Here is a 23,138-nt window from a genome sequence, read left to right on the forward strand (position 1 = left end):
TGCCATTTCCTTCTCCAACGCGTGAAAGTGAAAAGTGAAAGTGAAGTCGCTCAGTCGTGTCCGACCCTCAGCAACCCCATGGACTGCAGCCTTCCAGGCTCCTCCATCCATGGGATTTTCCAGGCAAGAGTACTGGAGTGGGTTGCCATTGCCTTCTCTACAACTCAACAATAAGAAGACAAACAATCCAATTAAAAATTTGGCAAAATGTTGAAGAGATATTTCATCAAAGAAATAAAACATGTACTTAATACACAATCAAGCATTTCTACTCCTAGTTATCTACCCAAGTGAAATGAAAACATATGTTTACCACACAAAGACTTGTTTATGGGGAGTTTCCTGGTGATACAGTGGTCAAGAGTCCATGCTTCCAATGCAGGGGATGTGGGTTTGAGCCTTAGTCAAGAAACTAAGGTTCTGCATGCTGCATGGTGTGGCAAAAAACAATAACAACAACAAAAACTTATTTATGAACATTCATGGTAACATTATTCATAATAATCTAAAACTGGTAACAATCCAAACGCTCATCAAATGGTAGATGAATAAACAAAATGTGATATAGCCTTATAATGCATTCAGTTCAGTTCAGTTCAGTCACTCAGTCGTGTCCAACTCTTTGTGACCCCATGAACCACAGCACATCAGACCTCCCTGTCCATCACCAACTGCTGGAGTCTACCCAAACCCATGTCCATTGAGTTGGTGATGCCATCCAACCATCTCATCCTCTGTCGTCCCCTTCTCCTCCTGCCCTCAATCTTTCCCAGCATCAGGGTCTTTTTCAATGAGTCAGCTCTTCACATCAGGTGGTCAAAGTATTGGAGTTTCAGCTTCAACATCAGTTCTTCCAATGAACACCCAGGACTGATCTCCTTTAGGATGGACTGGTTGGATCTCCTTGCAGTCCAAGGGACTCTCAAGAGTCTTCTCCAACACCACAGTTCAAAAGCATCAATTCTTCTGCACTTAGCTTTCTTTATAGTCCAACTCTCACATCCATCCATGACCACTGGAAAAGCCATAGCCTTGACTAGACGGACCTTTGTTGACAAAGTAATGTCTCTGCTTTTTAATATGCTGTCTAGGTTGGTCATAACTTTCCTTCCAAAGAGTAAGTGTCTTTTAATTTCATGGCTACAATCACCATCTGCAGTGATTTTGGAGCCCAGAAAAATAAAGTCAGCCACTGTTTCCAATGGTTTCCCATCTATTTACCACAAAGTGATGGGACTGGATGCCATGATCTTCATTTTCTGAATGTTGAGCTTTAAGCCAACTTTTTCCACTCTCCTCTTTCACTTTCATTAAGAGGCTCTTTAGTTCTTTGCTTTCTGCCATAAGGGTGGTCATCTGCATATCTGAGGTTATTGATATTTCTCCTGGCAATCTTGATTCCAGCTTCTGCTTCTTCCAGCCCAGCGTTTCTCATGATGTACTCTGCATATAAGTTAAATAAGCAAGGTGACAATATACAACCTTGACATACTCCTTTTCCTATTTGGAACCAGTCCGTTGTTCCATGTCCAGTTCTAACTGTTGCTTCCTGACCTGCATACAGGTTTCTCAAGAGGCAGGTCAGGTGGTCTGGTATTCCCATCTCTTTCAGAATTTTCCTCAGTTTATTCTGATCCACACAGTCAAAGCCTTTGGCATAGTCAATAAAGCAGAAATAGATGTTTTTCTGGAACTCTCTTCCTTTTCCATGACCCAGCAGATGTTGGCTATTTGATCTCTGGTTCCTCTGCCTTTTCTAAAACCAGCTTGAACATCTGGAAGTTCATGGTTCACATATTGCTGAATCCTGGCTTGGAGAATTTTGAGCATTACTTTACTAGCGTGTGAGATGAGTGCAATTGTGCAGTAGTTTGAGTATTCTTTGGCATTGCCTTTCTTTGGGATTGGAATGAAAACTGATCTTTTCCAGTCCTGTAGCCACTGCTGAGTTTTCCAAATTTTGACATATTGAGTGCAGCACTTTCACAACATCATCTTTTAGGATTTGAAATAACTCAACTGGAATTCCATTACCTTCACTAACTTTGTTCGTAGTGATGCTTCCTAAGGCCCACTTGACTTCACATTCCAGGATGTCTGGCTCTAGGTGAATGTGAATGATCACACCATCATGATTATCTTGGTCATAAAGATCTTTTTTGTACAGTTCTTCTGTGCATTCTTGCCACCTCTTCTTAATATCTTCTGCTTCTGTTAGGTCCATACCATTTCTGTCCTTTACTGAGCCCATCTGTGCATGAAATGTTCCCTTGGTATCTCTCATTTTCTTGAAGAGATCTCTAGTCTTTCCCATTCTATTGTTTTCCTCTATTTCTTTGCATTGATCACTGAGGAAGGCTTTCTTATCTCTCCTTGCTATTCTTTGGAACTCTGCATTCAAATGGATTACTATATATAATGCATTAATGCATTACTATATATCAGTAGAAAATAAACAAACTATTGGTAAATGCTATAACATTAAAGAATCTCAAAAACATTATGCTAAACAGAGAAAAACAGAAACAAAATATTACTTACATATTGAATCATTTCATTTGTGCAAAATTCAAATAATGCAACTCTATGAAGATATAAAACAGATCTCCAGTTGCCTTGGTCTTGGGATGGGAGCAGAGACTGAGGACAGATGGGCACAAGGGAATTTCTGAAGTGATGAAAAATTTCTAAAACTATATGGTGGTGATAATAGTACAAGTTTATTTTCTTTCCTTTTTTTTTTTTTTTTTGGTTGTGCAAGTTAAACGGAGTGAGTTTGATAGCATGTAAATGAAAAATTCTTAATTAAAAGCCAAAAACCACACAACTTTAAAAATGTGGAAAATATTTTAATAGAAACCTCATCAAAGAAGATACGTAAATGACAATAAGCACAGTTTAAATGCTCAATATCATCATTAAGAATATGAAAACTAAAACTACAATGTGATGCCATTACATACTTGTTGGAATAGCTGAAAGAAAAATGGAGAGAATGAAGAGTATTTGGAATTTTTATATGTTACACTGCAATCATTTTGCTGGGTGCACTCGGTGCAGCCACTTGGAACATAATTCGGCAGTTTCTCGTAAGGTGAAACATACACTTACCATATGCCCCAGAAATCTGACTCCTAGGCATTTACTCGTGAGAAGTGAAAATATACACCTACCCCTTAAAATCTGTATACTAATATTTATACCAGAGTTGAAGAGAAAGTTGAGAGTTTGGGAAGTTGAAGGTGGCTGGAACATTCAGAGTACTGGAATAAGAAACCTTTACAGAGAAAGAGAGCTCCCGTAATCTGCAGTCTTCAACTGAGTACTAAGTAGCACATTACATGAGGATGCTACCAAAGCAAAGGACAAGAGGAACAATAACCAGAACCAACAAAACTGGGAATAGTTCATGTTCTCAACAGCTGGGTGCAAGGATCTCTTGACAAAGTAGACATCAGAGAGATGTCTCAGAAGAGTATTGCCAAATGAGTCCTAGAATAAAGACTACTCTGGCTCCGTGAGAAAAAAAAAGAAATCACAAGCAAGTCTCAAAGGAGTCACACTGTTACCAAATAACTAACTGCACGTAAGATCAAAATCAAAGAAATACAAAGAACTCCAAAACACAATTGTAAATGACAACATCTGGTGTCCAACAAAAAAGAACCAGGTATAGAGGAAGATTGTAGGACGACATCAAAATAGGAAGCACCAGGAATCTAGAGTTGCACCAGCAAATTCTGTCTGATGTATCTATTCTGGAAATCTGGAATCTGTTGAAGGCTTTCAGCTTCCAGTGGGAGGACTTGGATGCTGAATTGTGGCTAATTTCAGTCAATTTTAGCTCTTAGCACAGTAGCAGCTACCCATCTTCCACCCCACAGCCACATGGCAGGCAGCTGTGCACATATTTCTGCAATAGCTTGCATGCAGTATGTAGAAACAAATATCAGGGATCCTGTCCTCCATATATCAGGGGTCTCTTTTGTGATGGCTGATTGCTGTTTCTGATTACAGAGGTAGAGACAAAGAGGTTGGCATTGTTGTTGCATCTTTCCCATTGTTGCAAGCTCCTCCCTCTCTAGCTGAAGTGACATACATAGGACTTAAAGGTATGGCATCTTTTTATCTACCCTTCATTTTTATCTTTTTCCCCTCTCAGAAACCAGACATTAAAGACTGCTGCTGCTGCTAAGTCGCTTCAGTCGTGTCCGACTCTGTGAGACCCCATAGACGGCAGCCCACCAGGCTCCGCAGTCCCTGGGATTCTCTAGGCAAGAACACTGGAGTGGGTTGCCATTTCCTTCTCCAATGCATGAAAGAGAAAAGTGAAAGTGAAGTCGCTCAGTCGAGTCCGACTCTTTGCGACCCCATGGACTGCAGCCTACCAGGCTCCTCCGTCCATGGATTTTCCAGGAAAGAGTACTGGAGTAGGGTGCCATTGCCTTCTCCACATTAAAGACTAGGATATTTAAAAATATATGCATATACAAGGAAAATTAGAAAATGAACATGCATGCCCAGGGAGTCTCAGAAAAGATATGAGAAGACATTGAATTTATACCTCAGACTGATCCTCAGCACAAAGACAGCCTACAACAATTAAAAAAATAAACAAAAAAAACCCAGTAAACTCTTGGAAAAGGGGATAATCTGATTTCCAGAATTATCACATTAATTGATTCGTATATCCAGTGTTCATAAAAAATGACAAGGCACACAAAGAAACAGTAAGTATGTTTCTCAAAGGAAAAAAAATCAATGGAAACTATCTCTGAAAAAGATATAATGGCAGATATACTACACAAAGACTTCAAAACGATTGTCTTAAAGATGCTCAAAGAACTCAAGGAAAATGGGATAAAGTCAAGAAAACGATGTGTGAACAAAATGGAAATATCAGTAAAGAGACAGAAAACAAAAAGGAACCAAAAAGAAATTCTGGAGCTATAAAATACAATAACTGAAATGAAAAACTCACTACAGGGATTCAAAGGCAGATTGAGCAGGAAGAAGAAAGAGTTAGCCAACTCGAAGATAGGACAATGAAAATTATTGAGTCTGAGGAGAAGAAAGAAAAGAGGTTGAAGAAAAGTAAACAGATCCTAAGAGACCTGTGGGACACTGTCAAGAGGACCAAAACAAGCCCTGGGCAGTCTCAGCAGGAGGTGAGAGAGAGAAAGGGGCAGACAGAAATTGAAGACATAATAATGGAAACTTCACAAAGTTGATGAAAGACATAAATGTGAACATCCAGGAAGCTCAACAAACTCCAATAAGATGAACTCAAAGAGAATCACATCAAGAGTCATAATTAAACTGTAAAAAGGTAGGCAAAGAGAATCTTAAGAGCAGCAGGAGAGAAGCAAATCATCACACACAAAGGAACCTTAATAAGATAATTGTCAGATTTCTGACAATTTTTGAGCCATAAGACAGTAGGCCCATACATTTGAAGTACTAAAAGGAAAAAAATGTCAACCAAAAGCCCTGTATCCACCAAAACTGTTCTCTAAAAGTAAGGGAGAAATCTAGAAATTCCCAGATAGTTGAAAATTGAGGGACTTTGTGACCAATAGACCTGCCCTGCAAGGAAGGGATAGTTGGGGAGTTTGGGATGGGCATGTCCACATGGCTATGTTTAAAATAGATAGCCAACAAGGACCTACTGTATAGCACATGGAACTCTGCTCAATGTTATATGGTAGCCTGGATGGGAGGGGAGTTTGGGAGAGAATGGATACATGTGTTTGTATGGCTGGGTCCTTTTCTGCTCATCTAAATCTGTCACATTGTTTATTAATCTTCTATACTCCAATACAAAACAAAAAGTTTAAAAATAGATAAATAAAAGAAAAAAAAAGAAAGACATGCTCAAAACAGTCCTGCAAGTTGAAAAGAAGATACTAGGCAGTAACTTAAAGTCAAAGAGAGAAATAAAGATATTAACAAATGTAAATACATGGGCAATTATAAATGCTAGTATCGTTGTAACAGTGGTTTGTAACTGTGTTTTTTGCTTTCTATATGATTTCAGGGACTAAAACATTAAAAAAAAGTCAATTGTTACTACAAATGCTAATATTAATGTAAATACTCTAATTCAAATCAGAGTATCTTAACTTTAAAATGTTAAATGTAATCCCCATTGTAACCACAAAAAATAGCTATAGAATATATATGAAAGGAAATGAGAAAGGAATTCAAATATTTTACTACCAAAAAAGAACTAAACACAAAAGACAAGAATGCAGAAAATAAGAAGCAAAAAGGCTATAAGGCATTCAGAAAACAAACAGCACGATGACGAATAATTCACTCTTATATGTAGTTACATTAATATAAACACTCCAATCAAAGACAGAGATTGGAAGACAGATAAAAATATATGATCCAATCATATGCTGTCTACAAGAGATTCACTTGAGATCCAAAGACACAAACAGGTTAAAACTGAAAGGATGCAAAAAGATTTTTCATGCAAATTGTAACCAAAAGAGAGCAAGAGTGGCAACACTAATATCATGCAAAATAGATTTAATTGAAAAAAATTATAAGAGACAATGAAGGATGTTATGCATTAACAAAAGATTCAATACAGCAAGAATATGTAACCAGTATAAACATTTGTACACCTAATGACAGACCATCAAAATATATGAAACAAAAATGACAGAACTGAAGGGAGAAATAGGTATTATTACAATAATAGTTGGAGGCTTTAATATCTCATTCACCATAATGGACGGAATAACCAGACAGAACATAAGTAAAGAAATAAAGGGTTAAACAACACAATAAACCAACTAGCTCTAACACACACTCTACCGAACAGCAGAATACACCTTCTCTGCAAAAGCACATGGGACATCTTTCAGTGTAGAATATATACTAGGCCACAAATTAAGTCTCAGTAGATTTAAAAAAATAGATATCATACAAAGTATCTTCTCTGCTCAAAAGGGGATGAAGTTAGAATTCAAAAAAAGGAAAGTTCACAAGTTGTGGAGATTAAACAACATATTTTTAAACAACCAATGGATCAAAGAAGAAATCACAAAGGAAATTAGAAAATACTTAGAGGGACTTCCCTGGTGGTCCAGTAGTTAGAGTTCACCTGCTAATGCAGGGGACATGGGCTCAGTTCTTGGTCTGAGAATTAGGATCCCACATGCCAGGGGGCAACCGAGTCTGTGCCCTAGAGCCCGTGAGTTGAAACTACTGAAACCTGTGTGCCCCAGAGCCTGTGCTCTGCAACAGGAGAAGCCACCGCTATGAGAAACTTACCCACTGAAACTAGAGAGTAGCCCTCGCTTGCTGCAACTAGAGAAAATCCCCTTGCAGCAACAAAAATCCCGTGCGCTGCAATGAAGACCCAGTACAACCATAAATAAATAAAAATAAAAAGAGAAAACACTTAGAGATAAATGAAAATACAGCATACAAAAACTTAGGATGCAGCAAAAGTAGAGCTAAGGGGGAATTTATAACTATAAATGCTTACATTAAAAAAAACAAAACAGAAAATAGCTCAAAACAACCGAACTTTATAACTCAAGGAACTAAAAAAGAAGAACAAACTAAATGCAAAGCTAGCAGAAGGAAGGAAATAATAAAGATTAGAGCAGCAATAACCAAAATACAGAATAGAAAAATAACAGAAAAGCAATGAAACCAAAAGTTGGTTCTTTGAAAAAAATCAACAAAATTGTCAAACTTTTAGCTATATGGACTAAGGAAAAAATAGAGATTCAAATGACTAAAAAAAAAAAAAAGATTACTACCAATTCTATAGGGGAAAAAAAGGATTATAAAATAGTACTTACAATTGTACATCAATAAATTGGATAGCCTAGATAAAAATTCTCTAGAAACACAAAGCCTACCAAGATCAAAGCATGAAGAAATAGAAAATCTGAATAGACCCATAACTAGTAAGGGGATTGAATTAGAAATCCAAAATCTGCCAACTAAGAAAAGCCCTGGACCTGACGGATTCGCTGGTAAATTCCATCAAAGATTTTATTTTATTTCCATCAAAGATTTTAGAATACATGCTGCTGAAGTGAGCACTCCATCAAAGATTTAAAGAACTAATACCAATCCTTCAAATCTTTCCAAAGAAGTGAACAGGAGGGACGCTTTGTAACTCATTCTACGAGATCAGGATAACCCTGATACCAAAGACAAAGATACAATAAGAAAAGAAAACTACAGATCAACATCCCTATAAACATTCTGCAAAAAGTCCTCAGGAAAATACTAGCAAACAGAATTCAGTGGCATATTAAAAAGATTATATATCATAGACAAGTGAAATTTATTTCTGGAATGCAAGGATGGTCCAACATAGCAAAACCAATGAATGTAATATCCCACATTAACAGAATGAAGGGGAAAAAAACACATGATCATCTCAATTGATGCAGAAAAGAATTTGAAAAAAATCCAACTCTTTTATAATGAAACAAACTAAGAAACTACCTCAACATAATAAAAGTCATATAAAAAATATACAGTAAACATCACACTCAACTGTGAAAGACTGAAAGCTTTTCCTCCAAGATCAGGAGTACAGCAAGGATGTCTGCTTTTATCACTTCTATTCAACATGGCACTGAAAGTTGTAGCCAGAGCAATTAGATGAGAAAAAGAAATAAAAGCATCCAAATTGAAAAGGAAGAAGTAAAATTACCTGTTTGCAGATAATATGATCTTATATGTTGAGAAACCTAATTTTGTTGAGATTTAACAACAACAAAAAAATCCTGAAAGATTCAATAAATTGATTCAGTAGGTAGCAGGATATAAATCAACACACAAAGATCAGTTGTGTTTTTATACACAAACAATGACCAATCTGAAAAAGAAGTTACAAAAATAATTCCATTTACAATTGCTCCAAAAAATAAAATACTTTGGAATTTACTTAATCAAGGAGGAGAAAGATTTGTACAATGGATACTACAAAACACTGAGGAAATAAATTAAAGATATAAATAAATGTAAATACATCTCATACTCATTGATCAGAAGACTTTATATTGTTAAAATGTCAATATTACCTAACACAACCTACAGATTCAATGCTGTTGCTGTCGCATCGCTTCAGTTGTGTCCGACTATGTGCGACCCCATAGACCGCAGCCCACCAGGCTCTCCCATCCCTGGGATTCTCCAGGCAAGAACACTGGAGTGGGTTGCCATTTCCTTCTCCAATGCATGAAAGTGAAAAGTGAGAGTGAAGTCGCTCAGTCGAGTCCGACTCTTAGCGACCCCATGGACTGCAGCCTACCAGGCTCCTCCTTCCATGGGATTTTCCAGGCAAGAGTACTGGAGTGGGGTGCCATTGCCTTCTCCTACAGATTCAATGCAATTCCTATAAAAAATCCCAATGGCTTCTTTGTGAAAATAGGAGGAAAAAATCCTAAAATTCATATGCAATCTTAAAAGACCCTGAATGCCCAAAACAATCTTGAAAAAGAAAAATAAAACTAGGTAACTCACGCTTCCTGATTTCAAAACTTAAAGCTACAGTCATCAAAACATGTGGTATTGGCATAAAGATAGACCTGAAGACCAACGGAATAGGATAGAGACCCCAAAAACAAACTCTGATATATACGATCAAATGATTTTTTATAAAGGTGCCAAGACCATTTAGTGAGGTAAAGTAGAGCCTTTTCAACAAATGGTGCTGAGAAAATTGGATAGCCACATGCAAAAGAATGAAGGAGAATTCTTAACACCATATGTAAAAACTCACTCAAAATGGATGAAGGACCCAAATGTAAGACCGGAAACAATAAAACTCTTGGAAGAAAGCATAGGACCAAACCTTCACAACACTGGATTTGGCAATGATTTCTTGGCTATGACACTGAAGGTACAGATAACAACAACAAAAAAATAGACAAATCAGATTTCATGAATATTTTTAAAGATGCATCTCTTGCCTCTCCTGCATTGGCAGGTGGATTCTTAACCACTGCGCCACTTGGGAAGCCCCAAAGCAACAGGAGGGAATTATAAACAGGCAGGCCACCCTCTGCATTTTCTCAGCCTCAGAGGATGCAGAGGATGCAGGTTGCCCATCCTTGAGTTTGCAGACAAGCAGATCCTCCTGTGCAACATCCTTTGTTGGCTGGAATCCCTATCGGTGCATCGCCGTGGGTGCCCTGGAGAGGGTTCTGATGCACCTCAGCAGCCCACTTCTGTCGGTTTCACCTCAGTGTGCCTCTCTTCCTGGCAGCCCTCTGTGGTCCATCGCCACTTTCAGGGTGAGAGCACTAAAGCCTCCTCCAGGTCTGGCTCCAGCCCAGATACAGCATCTCTCTCCTGGCACATCCCTTCTTGCAACACACAGTCTCTTGGCACCAGACACCTTGCCTTGCCTCGCGTGATCCCCTCCAACAGCCCCAAGGCCCAGACTGGACCCTAACGGTCAGATGCTGTGGCGCAGTACCTGCCCGTCCTAAGTATTTGGTGAGTGGACAAGGGAAGAGAGAGAAACGCGTTTACAACGGCATTAGATAACCAGCTTCTCTTCTGAACTCTTGTCGGGAGAGTAGGATTTGACGAGCATGTGTGGGATCCTAAGAACTCTTTTTCTGTTGGTGATGGTCCCTTCAGAAAACTCTTGATTCCTCTCTGCTTTTTCTTCTACAGGCCTGCCATTTTTCTCTCACTAAATCATTGCCTCTCTCCCACTCGTTGCCTTCCTTCTTTCCTTTCCTACTTTTTCTACTTCCCCTACATCTTAGTTCAGGTTCTTTGTGCTCAGCCTCTAACAGGTTGCTCCATCCACTCCCCCTTACATGCTATCTTTCGGATGACCATTTAAAAAATATCACAACTAGTGATGTCTGCAGAAGCGTCTTGCTCTGACTATGCAATAGAATTTTTTGAACCTTTCCAGCCTTACCTCTGTTCTTCTCAGCCTGGGCTCCTCCAGTCTCCAGTGTCCCTAGGAGCCAGGCTCTTTCTCTCTCCTTCTCATCATTGCTAAATCGTCCTTCCAGACACACACAGAAGTCTTCTATGCAGCCCATTGTGCTTGTAGTCCTACAGGGTAGCCCCCAAAGTTCTCCAGTTTTGTGATTTTTTTTTATTGTGGTAAAATACCTCTAATATAATGTCTATCATTTTAACCATGTTTAAGTCCACAGTTCAGTGATATTAAGTACATTCACATTGTTGTGAAACCATCACCAACTTTCATCTCCATAACTCTCTTCATCTTGTAAAACCAAAACTCCAGACCCTTTAAATAATAACTCCTCATTCTTCCCTAGCCCCAACCCCTGGTTAACCACCATTTTACCTTCCATCTCTATGAATTCAATTCCCCTAAGTACCTCATCTAAGTGGAATCATACAGTATTTATCCTTTTTGTGATTGGCTTATTTCACTTAGTGTAATATCCCTGAGGTTTATCTATGTTATACCATATTGCAGAATTTCCTTTCTTTTTAAGGCTGAATTATATTCCATTGTGTGCATATACCACATTTTGGTCATCTATTCATTCATCAATGCAGACCTGGTTTGCTTCTGTGTTTCAGCTGTAGTGAATAAAGCTGCTATGAACATGTGTGTACAAATATGGTTTTGATACCCTACTTTCAATTACTTTGGGTATATACCCAAAAGAAAATTTCTGGGTCATATGCTTCCCTGGTGACTCAGACAGTAATGAATCTGCCTGCAGTGCAGGAGACCCAGGTTCGCTCCCTGGGTAGGGAAGATCCCCTGGCGAAGGGAATGGCAACTCACTCCAGTTTTCTTGCCTGGAGAATCCCATGGACAGAGGAGCCTGGAGGGTTACAGTCCATGGCGTCACGAAGAGTCAGACACGACTGAGCAACTGAGCACACACACACACATACACACACACACACACATGCACACACACACACTTGTTGCTCTGAGGCTGGCTGCTTCTCGGAGGCGACACTGTTTCCTGCCTTCTGCTAATCGGCCAGTGAGATGCACCTAGGAGGGATGAGCTTTGTGGTTTCAATTCACACACAAATGTGTCTGCTCTTGATGGTAGGTACCTCAGACCACTCACCACAAAGGCCCTCTCTGTGACAATTGATAAAATGATAGAGACCACCTTGCCAAAAGACCCCACTCTCTTTCCTGCTTAGGCAACATTCCATTTAGGGGAATGGTCTGTGCCCCTACTATCTCACTCCTCCTGCTCATACCCTCTCTGAAACAGCATACTTTGGTCATCTTGCTAGTTCCTTGCTAGTTAGTAAATTTGACATATTCTCAAGAAAGAAAAAATCAACAGGTATATGAAGAAGTATGAAAATATTACCCATAATGATAAGAAAAATAAGTCAATAGAGACAGACTAAAATATGACAGAGACAATAGAATTAGTAGATAAGAACATTAAATTAAAACAGCAATTATAAATATATCCCATATCTTAAAAAAAAAATAGACAAAGCCTGAGCATAAAAAGAGACCTGAAAAGTAATTCTAAAAATGCAAATTTAATTACTAGATAAGAAAAATATTATATTGATGCTGTTATTCAGTCACTAAGTCATGTCTGACTCTCTGCAACCCCATGGACTATGGCATGCCAGGCTTCCACATCATTTACTATTTCCCGGAGTTAGCTCAAATTATGAGCCATACTCTGTAAAGCCACCCAAGATGGTAGGTGAACTCTCCACCATGGTGGAGAGTTCTGACAAAATGTGGTCCATTGGAGAAGGGAATGACAAACCACTTCAGTATTCTTGCCTTGAGAACCCCATGAACATTATGAAAAGGCAAAACGATATGACACTGAAAGATGAATTCCCCAGGTCGGTAGGTGCCGAATATGCTACTGGAGAAGAGCAGAGATAGCTCCAGAAGGAATGAAGAGGCTGAGCTAAAGTGGAAACACCACCCAGCTGTGGATGTGTCTGGTGGTGAAAGTAAAGTTCGATGCTGTAAAGAACAATACTGCATAGGAACCTGGAATGCTAGGTCCATGAATCAAGGTAAATTGGAGGTAGTCAAACAGGAGATGGCAAGAGACATTTTAGGAATCATAAAATGGATGGGAATAGGCAAATTTAATTCAGATTATCATTATATCTACTACTATGGGCAAGAATCCCTTAGAAGAAATGGAGTAGCCCTCATAGCAAAAGAGTCTGAAATGCAGTATTTGGGTGTAGTCTCAAAAAGACAGAATAATCTGTTTGTTTCTGAGGCAAACCATTCAATATCACAGTAATCCAAGTCTATGCCCCAAGCACTAATGCCAAAGAAGTTGACATTGAACAGTTCTATGAGGCCTATAAGATCTGGAACTAACACCAAAGAAAGATGTCCTTTTCATCATAGGGGACTAGAATGCAAAATAGGAAGTCAAGAGATACCCAAAGTAACAGGCTAGTTTGGCCTTGGAATACAAAGTGAAGCAGGGCAAAGGCTAACAGAGTTTGCCAAGAAAATGTACCGGTCATAGCAAACACCCTCTTCCAACAGCACAAGAGACAATTCTATACATGGACATCACCAGATGGTCAATACTGAAATCAGATTGATTATATTCTTTGTACCCGAAGATGGAGAAGCTCTATACAGTCAGGAAAAACAAGACCAGGAGCTGACTGTAGCTCAGATCGTGAACTCCTTATTGCAGAATTTAGATTTAAATTGAAGAAAGTAGGGAAGATCACTAGGCCATTCAGGTGTGACCTAAATCAAACCCCTTATGATTATATGTAGAAGTGACAAATAGATTCAAGGGATTAGATCTGATAGACAGAAGGCCTGAAGAACTGTGGAGGGAGGTTCATAACTGTATAGGAGGCAGTGATCAAAATCATCCCCAAGAAAAAGAAATGTAAAAAGGCAAATGACTGTCTGAGGAGGCCTTAAAAATAGCTGAGAAAGGAAGAGAAGTGAAAGGCAAAGGAGAAAAGTAAAAATATACCCATCTGAATGCAGAGTTCCAAAGAGTAGCAAGAAGAGATAAGAAAGCCTTCCGAAGCGAACAATGAAAAAAATAAAGGAAAACAATAGAATGGGAAGGACTAGAGACATCTTCAAGAAAATTAGTGATACCAAGGGAACATTTCATGCAAAGATGGGCACAATAAAGGACACAACTGGTATGGACCTAACAGAAGCAGAAGATATTAAGAAGAGATGGTAAGAATATACAGAAGAACTATACAAAAAAGACCTTAATGACCTGGATAATCATGATGGTATGATCACTCACCTAGAGCCACACATTGGAGTATGAACTCAAGTGGGCCTTAGGAAGCGTCACTGTAAACAAAGTTAGTGGAGGTGATGGAATTCCAGCTAAACTATTTAAAATCCTAAAAGATGATGCTGTTAAAGTGTTGCACTCAATATGCCAGCAATTTTGGAAAACTCAGCAGTGGCCACAGGACTAGAAAAGGTCACTTTTCATTCCAATCCCAAGGAAGGGAAATTCCAATGAATGTTCATACTATAGCACAATTGCTCTAATTTGATTTGCCTGGAGAATCCCAGGGATGGAGGAGCCTGGTGGGCTGCCATCTGTGGGGTTGCACAGAGTCAGACACAACTGAAGTGACTTAGCAGCAGGAGCATATGCTAGCAAGTTAACGCTCAAAATCCTTCAAGTTAAGCTTCAACTGTATGTGAACCAAGAACTTCCAGATGTTCAAGCTGGATTTAGAAAAGGCAGAGGAACCAGAGAAAAAATTGCTGACATCCAATGGACCATACAAAAAGCAAGAGAATTTCAGAAAAACATCTACTTCCGCTTCATTGACTATGCTAAAGCCTTTGACTGTGTGGATCACAACAAACTGTGGAAAATTCTTCAAGAGATGGGAATACCAGACCATTTTAGCTGCCTCCTGAGAAACCTGTATGCAGGTCAAGAAGTAACAGTTAGAATCGTACATGGAACAACAGACTGGCTCCAAATTGGGAAAGGAGTACATCAAGGCTGTATATTGTCACCCTACTTATTTAACTGATATGCAGAGTATATCATATGAGATGGCAGGCTGGATGAAGCACAAGCTGGAATCAAGATGGCCAGGAGAAATATCAATAACCTCAGATATGCAGATGATATCACCCTATGGCAGAAAGCAAAAAGGAACTAGAACCTCTTGATGAAAATGAAAGAGGAGAGTAAAAATGCCAACTTGAAACTCAACATTCAAAAAACGAAGATCATGGCATCCAGTCCCATGAATTCATGGCAAATAGACTTTATTTTCTTGGGCTCCAAAATCACTGCAGATGGTGACTGCAGCCATGAAATCAAAAGATGCTTGCTCCTTGGAAGAAAAGCTGTGAAAACCTAGACAGCACATTAAAAAGCAGAGACATTACTTGCTGACAAAGGTCTGTATAGCCAAAGCTATGTATTTTCCAGTAGTCAAGTATAGATGTGAGAGTTGGACCATAAAGAAGGCTTGATTGCTGGAGAATTGATGCTTTTAAACTGTGGTATTGGAGAAGACTCTTGAAAGTCCCCCGGACAGCAAGGAGATCAAACCAGTCAATCCTAAAGGAAATCAACCCTGAATATCCATTGGAACGACTGATGCTGAAGTTGAAGTTTCAGTCCTTTGGCCACCTGATGTGAAGAACTGACTCATTGGAAAAGACCCTGATACTGGGAAAGACTGAAGGCAAGAGGAGAAAGGGGCGACAGAGGAAGAGATGGTTGGATGGCATCACTGACTCAATGAACGTGAATTTGAGCAAACTCTGGGAGATAGTGAAGGACAGGGAATGCTGGCATGCTGTAGTCCATGGGGTTGCAGAGAATCAGATATGACTGAGTGACTGAACAACAGTTCAAACTCATGTCCATTGAGTTAATGATGCCATCCAACCATCTAATCCTGCCTACAATCTTTACCAGCATCTGGGTCTTTTCCAATGAGTTGGCTCTTCTCATCAGGTGGCCAAGGCTCTTCTCATCAGGTGGCCAAAGTATTGGAGTTTCAGCTTCAGCATCAGTCCTTCCAATGAATATTCAGGACTGATTTCCTTTAGGATTGACTGACTTGATCTCCTTGCAGACCAATGGACTCTCAAGAGTCATCTCCTGCACCACAATTTGAAAGCATCAATTCTTTGGTGCTCAGCCTTCTTTATGGCCCAACTCCAACTCACATTTGCACATGAACTATGGGAAAAACCATAGCTTTGAGAGAGAGAGAGACAAACGTTTGAAGAATCCAAATTTGATGAAAAGTACCAATAGCTACAAAAACACTCAATGAACTCCAAATAGAAGAAATATGAAGGAAACCACACTGAGGTACATCAATAATTGCTTAAAATCAGTGATCTTCAAAACGCACTATTTACAAAATGAAAAGTCAATTGACAGCCTGGGAAATATATCAACTCGGTTTCCAATAAATATGTCTAATGAATTTATAAACATCAGCAATAAAGTCAGAAAATACAATTAAAGATTTACAATAGCAATGAAAAATATAGTGAAAGTGAAAGTCGCTCAGTTGTGTCCGACTCTTTGCAACCCCATAGACTATACAGTCCATGGAGTTCTCCAGGCCAGAATACTGGAGTGGGTAGCCTTTCCCTTCTCCAGGGGATCTTCCCAACCCAGGGTTCAAACCCAGGTCTCCTGCATTGCAGGCGGATTCTTTACCAGCTGAGCCACAAGGGTTGAAAATAAATCTAACAAAAGATGTGCAAAATATTTATGTAGAAAACTAAAGGACCTTATTGAAAGGCAATAAGAAAACCAAACGGAGCAACACCATGTTCATGGATAGAAAGTTTCAATACTGTAAAGTTGTACAGTATTGTACAAATGGATGTACAGCTTTATTACTTTTCCAATCAAGTCCTAATGGAATTTTTTACATAAAGCCAAAAAAGATTAGTAGCCAGATCCTATAAATCAATTAGAAAGACAAACAACTCAATAGAAAAAGTTTCAAAAACACAAACAAGCATTTCACAGAAAACACAAATGGCCTGTTAAGTTTATGAAAATACACTTGGCCTTGTTAGTAGAAAAGGAAATGCAAATAAAACCACAAATTACCATTTCATGCCCACTGGTTTGGAAACATTTTTAAAGACTGACAAAACGTTGGCAAAATGTAACTAGTACACCGCTGTGGGTCTAGAAATTAGTACACTCACTTTGAAGAAGAATTTTACATTATTTGTGAAGGTGAACATTCACATACCCTTTGACCCAGCAATTCCACTCCTGGAGACATGAACAGAATATTCCCAGAAGCACTGTTTAAAATAGCAATAAAAATGGCAACAACCCAAATGTCCTTTACAGTAGAATGAATAAAAGCTTATGGTTCAGTCACACAATAGAACATTAAAATGGAACAGAAGACTACAGCGACTATAGCTCTGTGCAGCGTGGATTGCATTTTCTAAGGACGACCGTCACAATACATCCTGTTTTACATGTTCTCTCCTTCTTAAATGCCAATGACATGAATACTAGATCTTTTTTTATAGTCCCCTGGGTCTCTGGGGTCCTTTTCACTCTTTTTTTTTTCCAGTTTATTTTCTCTCTGTTGTCCAGATTGGGCAGCTTCGTGGATTCTTTCTTCTATCCCCTTCCATTTTGCTACTGAACACATCTACCAAGCTTTTTATTTTGGTTATTGAATTTTTCAGTTCTAAAATATCCATTTGGTTCTTCTTTGTATATTTCTTTGCTGAGATTTTCTCTTTTTTCCATTTGTTTCGGATGTGCTCACAGTCTCTTACTAAAGCATTGTATAATGCCTGGTTTTAAATCTTAATCAGATAACATCACTGGAATCTTGAGTGTGGTATCTATTAATATTTTTTTTTTCCTTCAGTGTGAGATCTTCTTGGCTATTGGTGTCACAAGTAATTTTCTACTAAAACCTGGGTGTTTTGGCTATTATATTATGAGACTCTGGATCTTCTTTAAACTTTTGGTTTCAGCTGGTTTCCTCTAACACTGGTCCAGCAGAGGAGGGGAGGTACTACCTCATTAAGGCAAGGCAGGGTTAGACATCCAGGTTCCCCACTCTGCCTCCATATTAATCAGCTCAGGCTTCCATAGCAAAACACCAGAGACTGGGTGTCTTAAACAACAGAAATTTATTGTCTCACATTCTGGAGATTGGAAAGTCCAAGATCAAGGTGTTGGAGTTTGATTTCTGGTGAGAACTCTCTCCTTGGCTTGCAGTTGACCACCTACTCACTCTGTTCTCCCATGGCCTTTTCTCTGTGCATTTACATCCGAGGTGTCTCTTCCTCTTCTTATAAGAACATCTATTGGACTAGGACCTCACCTTTATGACCTTGTTTAACCTTAATTACCCCCTTAACAGCCCCATCTCCAAATATTGTCTTATCAAGGGTTACAGCTTCAGCTTATGAATGGGGGTGGCACAATTCAGTTCATAACAGCCTCCACTGACTCTGGAGTGGGGGGTATTATCTGTTATTGCTGGGAGGGCATGAGAGTATCTGGCTTCCACTAGACCTCCCTGGCTCTGAGGAGTGGGTGTGCTGCCCCTGACAAGACCTCTACTTACACTATACTATTCAGGATAGTGGCAACCTCTGGAGTGGTGAGAGGAGATATGATTTGGGAAAAGACACAAAAGGCTCCAAGGAGTTGGATGTGTTTTATTTTCTAGTTGTGAAATAAGTATATTGGTATTAATTATATTATTATTATTTAAACTGTAAATACGTTATCTATGGTATAGTCTCTTTTTTCTTTTTAAAATTTATTTTTTAATTGAAGGATAATTGCTTTACAGAATTTTGTTGTTTTTTGTCAAACCTCAACATGAATCAGCCGTATGGCTGATTATGTTACAGAACAACAAAATTCTGTAAAGCAATTATCCTTCAATTAAAATATTCCAGAATTCAAAAAAGAAAAAAAAAAAGAAAAACCCAACCACAACAAAATAGAAATATGGTCTCTCTACTTAGAATATTTATAACATAGCTGAGATGCTCAGAAATAACGATCTACCATCTGTGGTATTAAGCATTATCTATGTGCCAGGCAGGGCTTCCCAGGTGGTGCTAGTGGGAAAGAACCTGCCTGCTAATACAGGAGATGTGAGAAACTCAGGTTAGACCCCTGGATTGGGAAGATCCCCTGGAGGAGGGCATGACAACCCACTCCAGTATTCTTGCCTGGAGAATCCCCATGGACAGAGGAGGCTGGCAGGCTATAGACCATGGGGTCATAAAGAGTCAGACATGACTGAAGCAACTTAGCATGCACGCATACATGGGCCAGGCATTGTGGCCCTATACATTACCTATATCGTTTTACTTATTCTACACAATCCATTTTACGGATGAGGATGCTCAGGCTCCAAAGAAGTCAGAATCACAGAGATGAAATTCAAGCCCAGGCCTGTCTGCAGAGCCCATACTCTTCAAGCCCATAGCACCTTGAATGAAGTTAAAACTAATTAATATCATTTATCACAATTGTCATGTGCCACTCACCTGCCACCACTAATAAAATCTGACAGAGAACATTAGACTTTACCATTTCAGCCACAAGGGAAGCCTCCAAGTTTAGGCTGTGTTGTGAAAGTCGCTCAGTCATGTCTAACTCTTTGAGATCCCATGGATCTCTAGCCTGCCAGGCTCGTCTGTCCATGGAATTCTCCAGGCCAGAATACTGGGGTAGATAACCATTCCCTGCTGTAGGGGATCTTCTCAACCCGGGGATTGAACCCAGGTCTCCTGCATTGCAGGCAGATTCTTTCCCATCTGAACCACCAGGGAAGCCTGTGTGTGTGTATAATTTTATTTATATATTTAAATATATATTTGTATTTTTATATACTGACGTGGATTTACTTTTATGTTAAAAATCTTACGAGACATATGCACTACCGTATGTAAAACAGGTAGCTGGTGGAAAGCTGCTGTACAGCACAGGGAGCTTGGCTTGGTGCTCCATGAGGACCTAGAGCAGTAAAGGAGGGGGTAGAGATTAATGGCCTTACAGAGTTGTGTTCATTTCTGCTGCACAACAAAGTAAATCAGCTCCAATAAAAACTTAAAATTAAAAAAAAATTTATATTATTGTTAGCTTTAAGTTGGTTTTTTAAAATTAATTGGTTAATTTATTAACCATGTGACTGTGGAATCTTAGTTCTCTGACCAGGGATTGAATCTTGGCCCTTGGCAAGTGAAAATGTGGAGTCCTAACTATGGGACTGCCAGGGAATTCCCTATTGTTATTTTAGTAAATATTCATTTATAATTATATACATTTTAATCTTTTGCTACGCCTTTATTCCTTCCTGAAGTTCACTCAAGGATCATTTTCCTTCATCCTGAAGAATTCCCATAAAAACTTCCTGTATTGCCAATGTGTGCTAGTGACAAACCAATTTCTTTGAATTTTTGTCCACTTGACAAAATTTTGAACACATTTATGTTCCCTTCATTTCTGAAGGACATTTTTCTGGGCATAGAATTCTAGATTGGTAGGGTTTTTTTCTTTAGCACTTTAAAGATGTCATTTCATTGTCTTCTGGCTTCCACAGTTAGCCATCAATTGTACTGTTAACTGGTTACTAACTCTCTCTCTCTAAAAATATGATCACTTTAACAAAGAGCTAATGTGCCTCAGTGAGGACCCAGTGTAGCCAAAAACAAATTAATTTTTTAAAATATGGCTGCTTTTGAGATTTTTGATGGGCCTAGGTATAGTTTTCTTTATACTTCTAATATTTGGAGTTTGTTTTATTCAAGTTTAGCTTTGTTTTATTTAAATTTAGGTTTGTTTTATTTAGGTTTCTTTTATTTCAGTTTAATGTTAATCCATGCTGTGTTTCAGTAAGAACAATACAGATTCTGTATCTATGGCTCAAGTCATATATCCACTAATACAAATTAGTTTCAAGTTACACATACTGAATAAAGAGGCTGAGGGAGCAAAGGAGGGAAGGGCTGGGGCCCAGTGGGAGAAGAAACAAAGAATTGAACATGCAAGCTGGCTTTTCCATAACACCTTCAATGCTAACCTGCTTCAGAAGAAGAATAAAAGGAGGCAAGAATGAGCAGCCACAATTGTTAAACTGTTACCAGCATCATACTTTTCAACATTTCAACAGTTTGAAACACTTTTTAATAGCAAAACCATTACAAAAAACTTCCCAGACAAACTTTAACCACCTCAAGCTAAGATCCAATTAAACATTGGCTTAAAATTCAAAGAATTAGAAAAAGGGAAAATGATACCACATACACCTCAGTAGTGTGATTAACCTTTCTCTTAGATGCTTGCAGCACACAAAATTCTAATAGCTTTTGAATGTAATTTCCAATGCTAATGGTGATCCTGCCACGTCTTCAGGAAACAATACAGTAATCCTGAAAAAGCCTCTATGCAGTCCTGTTAGTGTTCTTAAAGATTCTAAAACCTGGGACCAGTAAAATCCACAGAAATTCACTCTTGCCTTTACAAACTTTAGAAAACCATGGGGGAAAAAAAAACCAACAGGACAGGAACATATGTAAAAGTCAGATTTGGTGGTTCTTAGTAACAATGGGGGAATTTCCAAGATGGGTAGGATGGGAATGTCTGGGGTAGTCAGAGATGGTTTCTCATGTTGGCTTTTATGTGTCACTGATTATCATCTTCCACATCCTGCAGTGCTTCTTTATTCCGCTCTTCACCATCACCCTGCATGTCTGAAGTCCATAGTGTCAGATTATCACTAACAACTGTGTGGTAAGTGTTGAGTCCTTATAGCTTTCCTCACTCAGTGTGTTCAGTTCTGCAACTGCATCATTAAAAGCTGCTTTGTCAACCTGCAGGTATGCTCAGGGGAATTAAATACGGAAAAACTGAGAGCAAGACCTAAGTGAATGTGATGTGAAGATGAAAGTTCTGTCATTGCAACAACACTAGCAGCTTTATAAGCCATCAAGCTGTTCTCCACAGCCTCCTTCCTATCATTTCTTGTGGCAAATTCAGCCAGATACCTGTGGTAGTCCCCTTTCATTTTATAATAGAAAAGCTTGGACTCAGCCAATGTTAGGGGCTGGAATGAGGTGTTTGTCCAGTACACCCAGAATGGCACAACGGATTAACTGTATCTCAGTCTCAACCATTTGCTGATATTCCCAAATCATTTTTAGTTTGTCTCCTCCTCCCCTGTTTTCTTCTTTGTTGATGATTATTCTCCAGGAAGCTCTTCTAGTTCTAATCACATTTTTTATATGCAGAGATAGGAGGTTTCTTCCTTCAACTGTCAAATCCACACGCATCCCTGCTACTTTCTTCATTGATTGCACCGTCTCATCGCATTGCTCAGACTGCTCGGCCAGCTTCGCCTGGTGCACCAGATTGTGAAGGATGGAAGCAGGTAGTGCCTCCCACTCCCAGCCTCTCACTCCACGTCTGAGCAACAGAAATGGCAGTGTCTCAGTCCTCACTGATACTCATGAATCTGTGGCTTGATGCCTTCCATCATATTTAGAAAATTCTCAGTCATTATTTATTCAAATATTTGAGCATGTCCTACATATCTCTTATGCTCAGCTCTGTTTATTCCTCAATTCCTTTTCACTCTGTGCTTCAATCCAGATAATATCTATTGATTGGTCACTAATCTTGTCTTCTCTGTGTACAGTGTCCTGTTAGACCCATTTAGTGAGTTCTTAATTTCAGATATTTTGCAGTCTAAAAACACCAATTTTTTCATTCTTATAGATTCAAGTTTTCTCTTTAAATACTCAAGCTTTTCACCCATTTTGTCCATCTTTTGCTCTATTCTCTTTAACATATTATCCTTACTTATTTTAAAACCTTTGTTTGAGATGTCACCTCCTGTTTGGTCTAGTTCGCTGCATCTCAGTTTGGAAAATGGCCTCAGGAAGAAAGTTGGTTAGATATGGGGTTCACTTCGTGTGCCCTCCATCTGTCGAAGATCATAGCCCTGTTTTGCCTGATGTCCAGCCCCTGCAAACTATTGTTGTTTACACTGCTGTGAGGAAGAGAAAAGTTGAACAGATGGCATGGGGGTGGGGGTGGGGGCTGTGTGAGAGAAGGAGACAGACCTTGAAGGATCAGGAGGTGCCCTAGAATATCCGCCATGCCCTGTTGTCCTGACTCCAT

The 23,138-nt window shown here is 39.1% G+C and overlaps 1 pseudogene; it reads right to left on the reverse strand.

Moving 5' to 3' along the window:
- Positions 1–21,182: 21,182 nt before the first annotated feature.
- LOC104991052 lies at positions 21,183–23,138 on the reverse strand (annotated as a pseudogene).

This window comes from Bison bison, unplaced genomic scaffold, assembly GCF_000754665.1.
Source record: "Bison bison bison isolate TAMUID 2011002044 unplaced genomic scaffold, Bison_UMD1.0 scf7180017864181, whole genome shotgun sequence".
Taxonomy (NCBI): domain Eukaryota; kingdom Metazoa; phylum Chordata; class Mammalia; order Artiodactyla; family Bovidae; genus Bison; species Bison bison.